The sequence below is a fragment of the Capricornis sumatraensis genome, chromosome 14 (assembly GCF_032405125.1).
Source record: "Capricornis sumatraensis isolate serow.1 chromosome 14, serow.2, whole genome shotgun sequence".
NCBI lineage: Eukaryota > Metazoa > Chordata > Mammalia > Artiodactyla > Bovidae > Capricornis > Capricornis sumatraensis.
In genome coordinates this window covers 59,987,183-60,004,420 of record NC_091082.1, presented here as the reverse complement: position 1 = coordinate 60,004,420, position 17,238 = coordinate 59,987,183, and the positions used below count along the sequence as shown (strand labels likewise).

The following is a 17,238-nucleotide window of genomic DNA, read 5'->3' as shown; positions in this document are numbered from 1 at the left end:
CTGCAGCATGCCAGGCTCCTCTGTCCTCCACTGTCTCCTGGAGTTTGCTCAGATTCATGTTCATTGAGTCGGTGATGCTATCTAACCCATTATCACAGACTAATCTCATCGTTAAAACCTCCGGCAATGACGCAGATGAATCAAACTGCCTCACGTCCTAACCAAAAGCTTTGGCCAGAAACTCAGACAGACCCGGCTTCAACCCTGCCCTTCGGACCTGAGCACCTAGTGCCAAGACCAGCCTGGCAGCCCAATAGGCTTCTCTCACCAAAGAAGAAAAACACATTCTTCCTTTAACAAAAGGGCTTCTCCACAACTGTTTTGAGATGATAAGCAGCTCAGAATAGATAGGATTGATAGTACAGTAAGGTAAATAAAGGGTCCCCCAGAACAATAGCAGAGCCTTTTTTTTTATCTTTGCTATTAGCAAAGCCAAGAGAAATTAGCACTGTGAGAATGCAGGAAAGTGATTGCTGCTCCAACAACTCTCTAATTAACAGTTACTAATGTCATAATAAAACCGAAAGGAGGCTTTTCTCATCTCGCCGTTGAGTGACTGACTGGGATGGTATCTAGCTCAGCGCGGAGAGCCTCTGCTTCTCAGGTCAGAAACTTGGCAGGGGTTCTTCTCTGTGATGCTCTCGCTTGGACTGGGGAGGTGTGTTAGTTGCTCAGTCATGTCCGACTCTTTTGCTACCCCTTGAACTGTACCCGCCAGGCTCCTCTGTCCCTGGAATTCTCCAGGCAAGAAAACTGGAGTGGTTAGCCATTCCCTTCTCCAGATCTTCCAAACCCAGGGATCAAACCTGGATCACCTGCATTGTAGGCAGATTCTTCACCATCTGAGCCATGATCCATAATGAAGGTGTGGAAGGGGGTTTCTAGTCATCACCAGATCATTACCACTGATAACGATATTACCAACAGCTCATCCTTTGGAGCTTTGTTTAGACCAGCGGTCTGCAGTCCGTGGCCTGGAACCAGGCCACACAGCAGGAAGTGAGCAGTGGGCTAGGGAGCTAAGCTTCATCCGTGTTTACAGCTGCTTCCCGGCTGCTCACATTACCACCTGAGCGCTGCCTCCCGTCAGATCAGTGGCAGCATCAGATTCTCATAGGAGCACAATAAGTGTAATGTGTTTGAATCATCTCGAAACCACCCTTCCCACCCCCTCCATGGAAAAATTGTCTTCCACGAAACCAGTCCCTGGTGCCAAAAAGGTTGAGGACCACTGGTTTAGACAAATGCTGTCAAAGACATTGTTTTCTGGACTGCCGTCACGACCCATCCTCATTTGCCAACAGTCAGTCTTCAAGAGGCTGCTCTGTGCATCTCTGAGGACATCAGCAGCCTCTGCCCCCGTGGAGTTATAACCCAGCAGAAAAGAAAGATAACCGACATTGGCCATGAAGGAAGAATCTTCTTCTAATTGTGCAGGACAGTTCGTCATGAACTGACTTGGTTTTAAAATGCTGTTTGCACATACCCCAAACTAGACTGTAGCATTCAGAATCACCCATGGAATCCCCGATGGGCCTGTATGCAGGTGTGAGTGTGGGTATTCTGTGACTAATTCATGACACAATAGCCATTTTAAAATATTTATTTAATTTATTTATTTATTTGGCTGCACCAGGTCTTAGTTGCGACATGCAGGATCTTTAGTTGAAACATGCAAACTCTTAGTTTCAGCACATTCAGGGACTGAATCTGGGCCCCCTGCATTGGGAGCTCAGAGTCTTAGCCACTGGACCACGAGAGGAGTCCCACAATCATCGTTATGGTCAGTAAAGATAGGTGATTTTCTCTCTTTTTTTTTAAATTGAAGTATAGTTGGTTTACAGTGTTGTGTTACTTACTGCTGCACAGCAGAGCGGCTCAGTTTATTCATTTGTTGTTCTTATTCACTCAGACGTGTCCAACTCTTTTCGACTCCATGGACTGCAGCACGCCAGGCTTCCCGGTCTTTCACTGTCTCCTGAAGCTTGCTCAAACTCATGTCCATTGAGTCAGTGATGCCATACACATACATTCTTTTTCATTATGGTTTATCACAGGATATTTTTAAAATTTACTTTATTAAGGACTAGTTGACAGACATCACTGTATATATTTCAAGTGAACAATGTGATGATGGGATCATCTGAAAAGTGGCATTGCTGGGTCATGGGATCATTTTAGGTTTAACTTTTGGAAGAATCACCAAAATATTTTCACAGCAGCTGCACCATTTCACATTCCCGCCGGCACTGCACAAGCGTTCTCATTTCTCCACAATCTCACCAACACTTGCTGTTTTCCATTTGGGGTGGTTTGACAGCCTTCCTAATAGACATGAGGCAGTATTGGGTTGATACTTGCTCCAGCACCAACTTCTTTGATCTGAGCACTGTCCTCTAAGTTTTCAGCTTGATCGTGTTCCTAGTTTTTCAAAGATTTCAACTTTTTTTCTTTCCTCCATTGAACAAAACGGTGGTGAAATGACCAGGGAGATGCCTTGAGAAGCTCAGCTTTTGGTCGTCCAGTGTTGGCTTAGAGACCAGCCCATCCTTTCATCCCTCTTCCCTGTGACTTGGACACAGTTTATCAGGTTCCACCCAGTTCTTTTTAACCAAGAAAGGCGCCTTTCTTCAGAATCCCCTGGTTTTTCTCCCAGAAAATCATGTTTTAATAAACAAATCTAAGTGAGCCCTCAAGGATACATGAGCAATAAATAAACCATGTTTCTCATCCTTCTGACAGTGCTGGGCTCACAGGAATGTGGGAGGAATGCAGCTCAGGAATGAGCCCTCTTCTGTGGAAAGCAGAAAGTGTTGTGAATGTCACGTAGTCAGGAGTCCACAGACCTGCATCCAAGGACTTACTGGCTTTGTAACTTTGGGCAAGTTGATCTTTTTTGTTTTCTTGGAAGTGGGGAGGTTGGTAGGGGTGTAATCCAGAGTGGGGTCCAGCTGCTCACCACTCAAAAGCTGATAAAGAGGCCAGATTGGTTGAAAGGAAAGTTTGCTTTATTTTGGATGCCAGCAACCAGGGAGTATAGCAGGGAGGACCCCTGTCCAAAAGCCTACTCCACTCCCTAGACAGCCGGGGGTAAGAGCTTTTATGGGAGGAGGGAGGGGGCTGCATGCAGAAACAACACAGCCATCGAGACTGGTCATCAGTGGTCTGGGCAGCCTCATCCTGATCATTGCAGCTACGCCTAATCCTCAGCTCCACGGCCGGTTTGTTCCCACTTCCTTGAGGCCAGTTCTCAGCGTCGTGGCACCTTATGCGTGGCTACAGTCTAGTCATCATGTAGTTGACTTCCTCCACCTGGTGGAAGCTTCGGTGTCTACAAGAGAGTCACGGAATATGGCTCAAAATATTATCTGCAACCCTTGAAAAGTAACTAAAGTCCTTAACGATGCTTAATATGTGCGTGAGCGTGTGTGTGTTCAGTCGCTTAGTTGCGTGTGTGTGTGTTCAGTCGCTTAGTTGTGTGTGTGTGTGTGTTCAGTCACTTAATTGTGTGTGTGTGTTCAGTCGCTTAGTTGTGTCTCACTTTTTGCGGCCCCAGGGACTATATGTAGCCCTCCAGGCTCCTCTGTCCCTGGGATTTCCCAGGCAAGAATACTGGAGATCTCCAGGGGATCTTCCCAACTCAGGGATCGAACTCACTTCTCGGGCATTGGCAGGCGGATTCTTTACCACTGTGCCACCTGGGAGGCCCTGTGCTTAATGACTTAACTATCATTATTCGGTTTTTTTAGATTGTTTTCCTTTGTTTCTGCATTTTCTCATTTCTCTGCTTAAAATTATTCTTTGGCTAAACATTTTCCACAGACAAAGAGCAGGCAGAGGACATGGGGGGAGAAAGACCAAAAGGTCTTGCTCTGTTTCAGGGGGAGTTGTTCAGTCTTTCTTTCTGTAATCTCTTTGTGCCCCAGTTAGTGATACCTCATTTATAAAATGGTGGTAATAATTGGTCCCCCTCATATGGTTGTTGGGAGGATTCAATGAGCGGGGGCATTGCCTATAAGTCACCTGTAAGTGTCTGACCTAGAGAGCGTGTTCCCGATCTGTTAACTCGCATTAGTTTTGTTGAGCTTTGTGTCTCTCAGCCTCAATCTCTTCTTCTCTAAAATGGGGGTAATATAAGTGTATGTTTCAAAGGTCAGTGTGTAGCCTAAGGGAGCCAATGCATGTAAAGCTCTTGCCATGGGCTTGGTACATAGCCGCTGCTCAGCAAGCTTGAGTCATGTTGTCACCCCCAGGATTGTCAGTGATGCCCCCAGGGCCCTGAGATAGGCAGAGGTTTACCCTTAGCTCAAAGCACTGTGACGATCTGTTGTTGTTTTGCCACCCACTCACGTCCGACTCTTTGCGACCCCATGGACTGCCACACGCTAGGCTTCCCTGTCCTTCACCATCTCCGAGAACTTGCTCAAACTCATGCCCATTCAGTCAGTGATGCCATCCAACCATCTCATCCTCTGTTGTCCCCTTCTCTTCCTGCCTTCAATCTTTCCCAGCATCAGGGTCTTTTCCAGTGAATCAGTTCTTTGCATCAGGTGGCCAAAGGATTGGAGCTTCATCTTCAGTATCAGTCCTTCCAATGAATATTCAGGATTGATTTCCTTTAGGATTGACTGGTTTGATCTCCTTGCAGTCCAAGGGTCTCTCAAGAGTCTTCTCCAACGCCACAGTTTGGAAGCATCAGTTCTTCAGTGCTCAGCCTTCTTTATGGTCCAGCTCTCACATCTGTACATGACTGCTGGAAAAACTGCTGGTTGATGATAACCAACCTCAGTTGATTGAGCCATAGCTGGTGAGGAGGAAGCTTTGCAAGCCTCAGAATGGTCTCCTGAATTCTGTAAGAAAAAGAATGCTAATCAGTCAAAAGATACATGTTCTCTTCTCTGCTCTGTCTCCAGTTTTCTGTTCCACCACATGCAAGGCACTCCAGCCTCTAAGCCTCCATTTCCTGCTATTAAAGGACCTCATCCAAGAGGATACATAAACATGACCCACGAGCCATCACTTGCTGTGGCACACATTCCCTATTGATCCCAGCAGTCCTATCCACTGAGACCAGACAACCTCAGAATCCTTCTCAGCACAGTGCTACAGGCAACAACTATCAATCAACTGCCAGTTAATGAGTTGAAACCTATTTGATATTTTCAGGGGAAATTCCGATTCGGTTCATAAGCTCTTCTTCTGCACCCGCATTGATATGGGCAGACATGCCCAGATTTATTTTAAAACTGTCTTGGTAGACATAGCCCCTGAATGTTTCCACTAGGCCAGGTGTCTGAGAACACCCTCAATAGAAAAAGAAGTGCTCTTAAGCCACTCTTACACTTCCTCCAGAAGAGGGCTTCGGCTTGCCAAGGAATTAATCTTAAGGGGAAGTAACAGACTGATGAGAAGACGCAGCTACCCCCTGCAGCCTGGACCTTCAGGTTCTGCCACAGGTAATGGAGGGGAACTGGCTGCAGGGGAGGGGTCTCTATAGTTGGTAATGAGGAAGGGGGCATATTACCTCTTGAGTTGGATTTTCTCTGCAGGCACTTCTTCCTTGGTGCTCAGAGACTGTGCCTTCCCACCAAGGGCACCAGCCTGCTGTTTGTGTTGAAGGCTGACAGACAGCTCTGGCTTTTCCACTTCCTGCCCTGAGAGCCTTGGCCAGTTGTCAGGGACCATACATGTGATGAAATGAAACACCAACATACTCACCACCAAGAAGAAAGAAAGAAAGAGTACGTGTTAAAAACTGGTGAAATCTGAGACATGGCAGCAACATCAGTTTCCTGGTTTTGATATTATGGTTATGAAACCTGGAGGAGGACATGGCCACCCACTCCAGTATTCTTGCCTGGAGAATCCCGAGGACAGAGGAGCCTGGTGGGCTACAGTCCATGCAGGCACAAAGAGTCGGACATGACTGAAGTGACGTAGCACAGGGTTATAAAGATGGTAGAAGCCTTATTATGAATACAAGGGATCTTGCTGTACAACTTTCAACATTGTGTGAGTATGTCACAATGTCATAATAAAAGGTTTTTAGAAATAAGATCCTAGAAAATGCATGGAACAGATCTCAAGACCGTACCCATGGGCTGTAACCACAAACAGCATTTCCCCTGCCTGGTTCCCAGTTTAGGGTATTGTTTAAAGAGAGTGGTCACAGCCTCTGCATTTCCAACACCAGAGTCTGAATATCCCAGCCTATCTTTTAGGCCAGTTGTTTACCTGGTTTCACAGGAGGAACAAAGTTCTAGTTGTTTCATATTCCAGATGTGACCACTGAGGCCTCAGCCAAAGTAATCCCATATACCTGGGAAAGCTTATCACTGGGCATATTTTTCTTTTCAAACTCATAATCTGGGAAGTTCAGGAGCTTTCTATTTTAACAATTGTTTCTTTGATTTCTGTACATGACAATATTTCTTTCATTTAAAAAAAAGCCTTCAAAATTCATTTTTGAATTTTGAAAAAGCCTTCTATTTCCTCTGCATAGCCTTGAGAAGCCCAAGGCCTGGAAAGGGTTGATTAGTTCACAGACTTGTTAATTACTCTTGTATTGAGGAAGCCTCTGCTGCTGCTGCTGCTAAGTCGCTTCAGTCGTGTCCGACTCTGTGCGACCCCATAGACGGCAGCCCACCAGGCTCCCCTGTCCCTGGGATTCTCCAGGCAAAAACACTGGAGTGGGTTGCCATTTCCTTCTCCAATGAGGAAACCTCTAAACCTATTCTAATTGCACAAAGATGACTTCTATCTGAGCCCATGCTGCTGGGTCAGGTAGCAAGCAGGGTATCTGCACTTTAGAAAACACACGCTTTTAGAGATTTTGTTGGTAGGGTTCTCACATCGTGAGACTATGACTGGAAAGAAGCCACAGAATCTGTTCTGTTCATGGCGGGGCCCACCTTAAACCAAGAGGTACTATTTTTGTTCCATGATCATGGTCAGGTCATGTGGGGGCTTCATTTATAATATGACCCAAACTTCAGCCTTTTTCCTTCAGAGAGGAAATGTGATGCTTTTTGTGTTTGCTCGTTGGTTTGGATATTTTAAATAACTTTATTGCCTTGGGGAAATGATACATGCTCACTGTAAGTTAATTTTACATTTCACCACCCTGCTATAATTACAGTTAATCTCTGGGTCTTTCCGGGCCTCTAAGACACATGTGGATATTATATACACATGTGGATATAATGTATCAGTTCAGTTCAGTCGCTTAGTCGTGTCCAACTCTTTGCAACCCCATGAATTGCAGCACTCCATGCTTCCTTGTCCATCACCAACTCCCGGAGTTCACTCAAACTCACGTCTATCGAGTCAGTGATGCCATCCAGCCATCTCATTCTCTGTCGTCCCCTTCTCCTCCTGCCCCCAATCCCTCCCAGCATCAGGGTCTTTTCCAGTGAGTCAACTCTTCGCATGAGGTGGTCAAAGTATTGGAGTTTCAGCTTTAGCATCAGTCCTTCCAAAGAACACCCAGGACTGATCTGCTTCAGAATGGACTGGTTGGATCTCCTTGCAATCCAAGGGACTCTCAAGAGTCTTCTCCAACACCACAGTTCAAAAGCATCAGTTCTTCAGTGCTCAGCTTTCTTCACAGTCCAACTTTCACATCCATACATGACCAAGGCATGACCACATAGCCTTGACTAGACAGACCTTTGTTGGCAAAGTAATGTCTCTGCTTTTGAATATGCTATCTAGGTTGGTCGTAACTTTCCTATATTGCATTAGTGTATACTTGCATACCTTTCAGAAACCTGTCATGTTATTTGCATTGTTAGAGACATGGCCATTCTTTTCTTTATGATCAGTGAGTTCTTTTTTTTTCTTTTCATCACCATCTTATTTATAGCCGACACATGTAACCCTCACTTGGTGCTCAGCACTATTCCCAGAACGTCTCACATCATCTCATTTAATCCCATAAAATGAATACTGTCTCCATTTTTAGCAGAGAATATTGCAACACAGAGATGGTATGAGATTTACCCAGGGTCACAGGGTAAAGGCCAGGTCAGGGACTTGAAACCAGCAGTCTGCTGCTAGAATCTATGCTCGTAACCACTGGGCTTCACTGCTGCTCAATCCTGAATCCAGGCGTCTTTGAACTCCTCTGGCTCCCGAATGGTAAATGCTTGACACACAGAACACCTTCTACTTTTTGTTTCCATGGCAGACATCACTAATGGATCGTAGCCCCTTTCTTCTTGAGGATCATCATTAAGATATCATGGTTTCCCCAAATCTAACAAAATAAACAATGGCTACCTCTGGGGACTCATCTTCAACAGAGTTTTGTTGCGGCCTAACTGCATTTGGACAACTTAGAGTTAAGTAGAGAGGATGGATGGGCCACAAAGGATCATTTTATCACAGTGTACTTTATGGGAAATGTTGCCAAATAGAGTGCATTAGTGATATCAATACTTTAAATGTGTACAGTGACCACAGCTCAGAGAGCAGCAAACCTTGGCTAATGTCAAGAGTTTACTGTGAATATCGGTGATTGGAGGGCACCAAGGAGATCCAGGAAGCATGCCTTCAACTAATGTTCACTCACACAACAAACATATATTAAGCACCTCCTGTTTATGCACAGAAATTGGGTTTATTTCACATGCATGTGTGTGTGTTGCTGTGTTCTGTAGCTTAGTTGTGTCCAATTCTTTGTGAGCCCATGGACTGTAGCCTACCAGGCTCCTCTGTCCGTGGCATTTTCCAGGCAAGAATATTGGAGTGGGTTGCCATTTCCTCCTCCAGAAGATCTTTCTGACCCAAGGATCGAACCCGTGTCTCCTGTGTCTCCTGCACAGGGAGGCAGATTCTTTATTACTGTGCCACCTGGGAAGCCCCAGTTACAAATAGTACCAGACAGTATTAGTGGGGCTGTGTTTGAAGAGGACAAGCTTCTCTCCATCCCCAGTTTGGTTTCAACTGAGAATTAAAGACAGAGGAGATAGACAGACGGAGACCACAGTCATTACCAACAGAGCTGAGTGACTGGGAAACCAGAGTTGGGTTTTGGCCAGTTTTCCACCCCAGTGGCAGGCTAGGCTGAAAGACCACAGGCCTCTGATTCTCCAGCCATCGTTTCCCTTAGTGCTTAACTTTGGCAGAGAACAGACCAGGATGCATATGTCCAGTGGGCAGACAGGCTCTGGGAAGGTGGTTTTCCTTCTCCCAAACTGACCAGCCAGACAGGAGTGAGTGAGGGGCAGAGGGGTCCCTACGTATGAGTGCCTGGGGCTCCCTCCATAGGGACACTTGGCCAGAATTTGGGAGTTGCCTTCTAACCAGCCTGTGATAAGTTGGCACAGACCTTGGGGATTCAGAGAAGGAAATGGATGTTGGCTTTAGCCACTGGGAAGAGTTCTTGGTGCAGGGCCCCTGACCTGGGCCTGAGAGTTGGGGTGAGTTTGGGCAGACAGGATGGAGGACCAGTACCCTGGGCTTGGATTCAGATGAGGAAGGACAGTGATTTATGTGGGATACAATGAGGAGGCCAGCAGAGGGTCATGCTGGGCATAGTCAGCTATATAAGGCACAGCCAGGTAAATTGAGCAGGTCTACAAAATTCAAATCCACGAGTCCAGATTTTTATATGAGTTCGTGGTGGTGGGTGAAGTCTGTGGCTGAAGTTCACACTTCATGACGTAGGAACTGCTCTTGTGCGGGGAGTAGGAAGTTGTGTTCAGGGGAAACAGAAGGGGCTTAGAAGTCTGGTAGAGTCTCCTGCCTCTCCTGCACTGCAGGCAGATTCTTTACCACTGAGCCACGAGGGAAGCCCAGTGTGGATTACACACACACCCGCACACGCACCCACACATATATGGGTTTCCCTGGTGGCAAAGTGGTTCAGAATCTGCCTACAACTCCTGGGAAATCGTAATCTTCAGAAATAACTAACCTTCGTTAAGAGAGAGATCTCAGAGCAGATGCCCACAGGCTGCAGAAGAGGAAATGAGGTGCGGCCTCCAGACAGACCTGCATCATCACCGAGGCTTGCTGCTCTTTTGCTGTTCACAGGGCCGGGGGGTGGAGGGAAGCGCCTTCCTGGCCGGGAGCTCCTCCATGTCCAGGCCCTGTGAGGTCCCCCTGGCAATGGTGCTTTAATGATCACTCAGATGGCATCTAGCTTCTAATCAAGAGCAAGGAGGAAAGCACTGGCCAAGTGGGGTCAATGTTCCGGGGACTTAAGAGCAAGGAGGAAAGCACTGGCCAAGTGGGGTCAATGTTCCGGGGACTTTGCCTACTTGGGAGGAACCCAGGGAATTATCGGGCACACAAAGCTACCTCCTGGCTGGACAAGAGGCCTGGAAAGCTTCCAGACACCCCCCTGGTTAAAGAGGAAGTTGGCTGCATGGCTGACCTCGCTCAGGAATTGTACCAAGGACTGTCCACCCGAACTTGGGAGGCCATGTCCACTGCGTTTCTGCTGGGCTCAGTGCCAGTTGGTTTCTGCTGCTACATCATGCTATAGTCTAAATGTTCATGTCACCCCAGGATTCATGTGTTGAAGCTATAGTCTACAATGTGGTATTATTTGGAGGTGGGGTCTTTGGGAGGAAGTTTGGATGAACTAAGTTTGGATGAGGTTGTGAGCATGGAAGCCTCATGATTGGATTTGAGTCCTCCCTGGCTGCCCTGGTGGCTCAGATGGTAAAGAATCTGCCTGCAATGCAGGAGACCCAGGTTCAGCCCCTAGGTTGGGAAGACCCCCTGGAGGAAGAAATGGCTACCCACTCCAGTATTCTTGCCTAGAAAATCCCATGAACAGAGGAGCCTGGTGGGCTACTGTCCATAGGGTCACAAAAGAGTCAGACACAACTTAGGGACTAAACAAGAACAACAAGGAGATGAAGACCCCTGAGCACGCCCTCGCTCTCCGTCCCTCCCTCTCCCTCCCTTACCCCTCCCTCCCTCTCTTCCTGTCTCTCTCCCTCCCTTTCCCTCTCTCTCTCTCTCTCTCCTCTCTCTCTGCCTGCCATGTGAGAAAAGAGAGTCCTCACCAGAACCTAACCTCAGGCTTCCAGCCTCCAGAACCAAGAGCGATAACTGTCTGTGGTTTAGAATGACCAGCCTCTGGTCACCTCTCATGGCAGCTGAACAGATTAAGCCAGACCCCCTCCTCCTCACAACAAGCCCCTCGTCACAAGCCCACGTGACGTGAAGCACGCGCAGCAGGGAAGCTCGGTGACAGAAGCCAGCCTGTCTCAGGTCAGCGCTGAACTTGAACCTGGGTTTTCCCTGACTCTAGAACCCATGTTCTTCAGCACCTGCCCTCAGAAGAGCCTGCTGGAGGCTCTTCCTGCCAGTTAGGCATCTTTATTTGTCCCCCACCTCAAGATGGCTTCTGCCTGATTTAGTCTTCATTCCGAGGTCTTCCCTGGTAGCTCAGGGAATCCACCTGCAGTGTAGGAGACACCAGAGACGTGGGTTCGATACCTGGGTCTGGAAGATCCCCTGGAGGAGGAAATGGCCACTCCAGTATTCTTGCCAAGAACATGGACAGAGGAGCCTGCTGGGCTGTACTCCATGGGGTCATAAAGAGTCAGACACAATTGAACAACTGAACCCATGCACATACGTACACATCAAGGGAAGCAAGTCTGCAGCATTAGGAAAGCCAACTTTGTCTCCAGTTGACCCAGCTTTGGAAGAGCCTCCGCCTGGCCCCAGGGGTCCCAGGCAGTATGACGATTAATACGGTAGGTTTAGGGGTGAGGTTTTGGAAATGACCCTTCTGGTTTCAGACCAAGCGCTCACCGCAGTAGTGCCTGAGGTTAATTTCTCATTACCATGCACTGCAGTCAAAGTCAGTTGTGAGCTGACAGTTGGAACAAGCCTCTTCCTGGGCCCAGAGCCCTTCACAGTGCAGCCTCCTTGTACCCCAACCGGGGGCTGAAATGAAATCAAATCAGCCAGACTTCCTCTCTTCCCTCTCCCCAAATCTGTGCATTGAGAATAGGAGGGGGAAATCTTGCATTTTGAATGTCTTCTCACTAAGGAGTTTGCTGAAAGAAGAATAGTTAATCTCTTTATCATAACTGGCTTGGCCACATTTCAATACTGAAAAGAAAAACAAAAAACAAATAGAACAGAATCTTTTGTATTTCTGCCAGAGGAGGGGGAAGGGATAGGCTTGTCATTTTGCAGACATTGTTGGTTAAGTGTCCTTTGGCCTTTTAATCTGTGCATTTGAGGTTTTGGATATTCTGTTGCAAGAGAGAGAAATTGTTGCCCCTTGCTCGTCTGCCACAGGGTTGTGAAACTCACTTTTGAATTCCCCTTGCAGAAACTCAGGAATCTGCAGAGAAAGACTTTCAAGGCTGAGGATGCTGTTCTGGATGACTTACATCTGGAACATCACCTAACCTGGTTCTTCTGTTCCCAAGTGTCCATGGGAAATTAATTGTTACAGTGCATGAGTGTTTCTTTCAGTGTTCACAAACTGCACTTTATGTGCAGAATTATGTGTTACCATAGCCCATAGCTAACTCAGTGCCTGTCTGCTGCTACTTTCTCTGCAGTGTCCCATTTCTGAGTGATGACAGAAAGACAAAGCTGACTGCTGAAGCTGGAAGGAAGGATTGAAATATATGGGAATGACCAAAGGAATTTCAATTCAGAGTCTAGGTTTGAGTCCCAGCTCTTCCACATAATAGCTGTGTGACATTGGGTAAATTAACCAACCTCTCTGAGCTTCAGTTTCCTCATCAATAAAATGGCAATGACAAATTCACCGAGTTTTATGGGGGGGGGGAGATAAAATTGGTAAAAAGTACATAGTAAATGCTTAAACATTACATGGTGTTAGTAGTTTATCTAAAGTTTTTATTTTATTAAAGTATAGGTGATTTACTGTTAGTCATTTTGTTGTGTGGAGGACAGTGTAGAAAGGAAACCATTGCTTTTTGACTAAGATGAAACTGTAATAATTCGTATCACCCTGACGGTATACAAGGACATCTCTACAGGCTCAGGGGCTTCCCTGGTGGCTTAGAGGGTAAAGAATCTGCCTGCAATGCGGGAGACCTGTGTTCAATCCCTGGGTTGGAAAGATCCCCTGGAGAAGGAAATGGCAACCCACTCCAGTACTCTTGCCTGGAAACTCCCATGGATGGAGGAGCCTGGTGGGCTACAGTCCATGGGGTCGCAAAGAGTGGGACATGACTGAGCGACTTCACTTTCCTTTCCTTTTTGTACAGGCTCAGGGGTCTCTTCTGATGTCATCTCTTAGGACTACCTGCTGCATGTTGAGTAAAGATTAAGAATTCATGTTTCAGCATGTGCTAAGTCGCTCCAGTCATGTCCAGCTCTTTGCAACCTTAGAACTGTAGCCCACCCCGGCTCCTCTGGCCATGGGGATTCTCCAGGCAAGAATAATGGAGTGGGTTGCCACGCCCTCTACCAGGGGATCTTCCTAACCCAGGGGGGATCCTGTGTCTCTTACGTCTCCTGCGTTGGTAGATGGGTTCTTTACCACTAGTGCTACTTTTACCATCTGAGCCACAAGGGAAGCTGTGTTTTAGCAGGCGTGGTCTAATTGTTTATGTAATCCCTTGTCACCATGATTTGCTTTCTGCTTTAGAAGGAAGGGAGGAAGCGGGAAGGAAAATATTTGGACAACAATAACCACATTGCCTTGACTGGAACATGTGGTAACCTGAATTTCTGGTCCCCACTGTTTGCTTCCTAGAGTGGTATTTCTCATCCACACTGTTGTCATGGCCACATGGTCGGCAGAGTAGACTTCCTGCCCCTGCCCCCACCAACTTTAGACCCTACCATGTGACTTGCTCTAGCCAGTGAGATGTTAGTCGGTGTGAGCTAGGCAGAAGCAAGAAATGAACTTGAGCTTTTGAATCAGCTTTGTTATGCAGTCATCCCCTGGTATCTGAAAGGGATTAGTTCTAGGAGCCCTGCAGATACCAGAATCCACAGATGCTCAAGTATATAAGATGGTGCGGTGCAGTGGGCCCTTGGGCTTCCCTGGTGGCCCCGTGGTAAAGAGTCCGCCTGCCAATGCAGGAGACACAAGTTTGATCCCTGGGTCTTCTGTCCCATTTCTGAATCCTCTCTGCCCATTTACTCCTAGTCCTCAGCAATCTGCCTCCAGCCAGGATCCGCAGACACTGTTTTGGGAAAAGTCACCACTGACTCTAATTAGGAGCCCTGGGGACCCTGATGGTGACCCGGCTGGCCCTTCCCTCCCTTCCGAGCTCCGAGTGTCTCCGAGTATTCTTGCCTGGGAAATCCCATGGACAGAGGAGCCTAGTGAGTCACAGTCCATGGGGTCACAAAGAGTGGGACACGACTGAGCAACTAGACAACAAGCAGGCCCTCCTCCATATGTGTGGATGTGGAACCCTCAGATGTGGAGGACTGACTCTATAGTCTCCCCTCCCACAGTCCTCATGCCTCCTTTCTTGGGACGGGCTGGGAAGCAGTGGAAGGAATCAGAACCTCTAGGGAGACTGGGGCTTTGAGGATCTGTCTTGGTTTTCAGTTGGCTATCCATTTTATTCTGGACAGCAAGTTTTCTCAAGCAGGGTCATTTGAACCCAGAAGTGAATGAAAAAGAATGTGAGAATGTGATCATGAGAGCAAGTAGAGAGGGGCGGGGTTGCACACAGACTTGAATGTGACCAGATCACCTGGACCTGGAATTTAATCCTGCAGCCAACCTAGGATGCCTTGAGCAACTGAAGGGAATTTTCAGAAGGGAGGCAGGATTCTCTCGGAGATTAGCTTTGGGCTTTGGCCTGGTTGAGTCTCGTTAAACTTTAAATAAAAGGCCTTAGGGAGGGGACATATGTAGGGCCATTGCCGTGCCAAGGCCTGACATTTCTTATTTTGATAATTGATGTGGCCATGTTGAAGCCTGTCACTGCGGGGGCATCATGCTGTGGCTCTGGTAGTGGCATGGCTGTGTGAAGAGGGAGAAAAATCAATTTCCACTGTCCACGGAGTGTTGTTTGATTTATTACTGCTGGAAGAAGAAATTCTTTATCTCCCAGTCCCTCTTGGAGAGGACTGTTTTACAGTCTGCTGTTCGAGAGACTCTATAAAAGAAGTTATGTTTGTCCAAACTTTGGTATTTTGATAACCTTCCTTGGTGATTCAGAGGACATTGAACACTCCCAATTTTTACGACCCTCATTTGTTTTTGATTAAACAATTATAGGCATTGAAAGACAATTTGCAGGAGAGCACGGCTCGTGTATCTGCAGGATTGTTTCATGCAGTAGGAAGCACCAGTGGGCTTTAATTTTTTCATGAGCATTGAAGGGAGGAAAGAGGGGTTTGCTAGGAAAGAGGGCACGGGGTGGGATTTGGAATCAGACTGAGACCGCAGTCCTGACTGCCATTGGAGAGCAGGTCAAGGAGCCTTGGTCCACATGCCTTGGTCTCTGCATCCAGGCAATGCGTGTGTGTAGCAGATGACACACCACCCGTGTCTACTCTTGTCCCCTTAAGCCTTTTCCTGGGCATCACCCCCTCGGCCTGCTTTGCATGCTTTTCCTTCCCATGTCCCATACCTGAGATCTCTTCTGAAAATGCACCTTGGTCTCCGAAGCTGCTTTACCCACAGAGCTGGAAATGCCTGGGAGTTGATGTCCCTTCGAGGCAGCCCTGAATCAGTCACTGATCAGTGTGGGAGTGTGGAAGCCCAGTCCCCTCACTCACAACAAGATACGCTCTGAGGTGTAACTTACACTCCACCAAGTCCCCTCCCCTCCACTGGTTCAGACAGAGGCTTTCCCAGGTTCCCCTTTGCCTGAAATCAGCCCTCACTTACCTGCCCTTCCTTCCCCACCCTCTTCCCCGCTCTCCAGCTGGAAGACATCTTCCTACATCACTTGTGCCCAGTCCTTGTCTCAGGATCTGTATCTGAAGAATCCCATCTTTCATAGCAGACTGGTGCTCCTTGCCAATTTTTTACAGACTATTTTATTAACTTTTACTCAACGCTTTGGTGTGCCAGGTGTGGAATTAAGGATTCAAAATGCAGTATCTCTTTTAATGTTGTTATAAAGAAACAAGGTCTCTAGAAACAATACGCACAGAGACTAACACACAGCAGCAACTCGGCATGCACTGGTTCAGTCTAAACATGAATGGTCTCAGTGTGGGCGGGAGGGAAACACATCTCCCTCTCACTTCTCTCCCTGGACCCTCCTGCCCCTTCCCAATCCTCCTCCACACAACAACAGACGAAACTGTATCTGTCCGGACTTCCCTAGGGGTCCAGTGGTTGAGAATTCACTTTGCATTGCAGGGGACACAAGTTCCATCCCTGGTCAGGGAACTAAGATCCCACATGCCGCTGAGCAACTAAGCCAGAATGCTGCAGCTAGAGAGAAGCCAGGTACCTAGAGAAACCCACGTGCTACAGCTGAGGCCTGATGCAGCCAAGTAAATATTAAAAAACAACCTTCTGAAGACAAAAAGACACCTGTCCAATGTGCAAGGCCCTTGTTAGACCCTCTGTGCTGTGCTGTGTGCTTCGTCGCTCAGTTGTGTCCACCTCTTTGAGATCTCATGGACTGTAGCCCGTGAGGCTCCTCTGTCCGTGGAATTCTCCGGGGAAGAATACTGAAGTTGGTTGCCATGTCCTCCTCCAGAGGATCTTCCCAACCCAGGGATCGAACCCAGGTCTCCTGAATTGCAGACGGATTCCTTACCATCTGAGCCACCAGGGAAGCCAGTAAGACCCTCTCAGTTCAGTTCAGTTCAGTTCAGTCGCTCAGTCGTGTCCGACTCTTTGTGACCCCATGAATCGCAGCACGCCAGGCCTCCCTGTCCATCACCAACTCCTGGAGTTCACTCAGATTCACATCCATCGAGTCAGTGATGCCATCCAGCCATCTCATCCTCTGTCGTCCCCTTCTCCTCCTGCCCCTAATCCTTCCCAGCATCAAAGTCTTTTCCAGTGAGTCAACTCTTCGCATGAGGTGGCCAAAGTACTGGAGTTTCAGCTTTAGCATCCTTCCTTCCAAAGAAATCCCAAGGCTGATCTCCTTCAGAATGGACTGGTTGGATCTCCTTGCAATCCAAGGGACTCTCAAGAGTCTTCTCCAACACCACAGTTCAAACGCATCAATTCTTCGGCGCTCAGCCTTCTTCACGGTCCAACTCTCACATCCATACATGACCACAGGAAAAACCATAGCCTTGACTAGACGGACCTTAGTCAGCAAAGTAATGTCTCTGCTTTTGAAT

At 47.6% G+C, this 17,238-nt stretch overlaps 1 protein-coding gene across 1 annotated transcript in view; it reads left to right on the top strand.

The window, feature by feature from the left end:
- Positions 1–17,238, top strand: part of KAZN (kazrin, periplakin interacting protein) — a 462,055-nt gene that overhangs the window by 162,380 nt on the left and 282,437 nt on the right. The gene's annotated exons all lie outside the window — the stretch shown is intronic.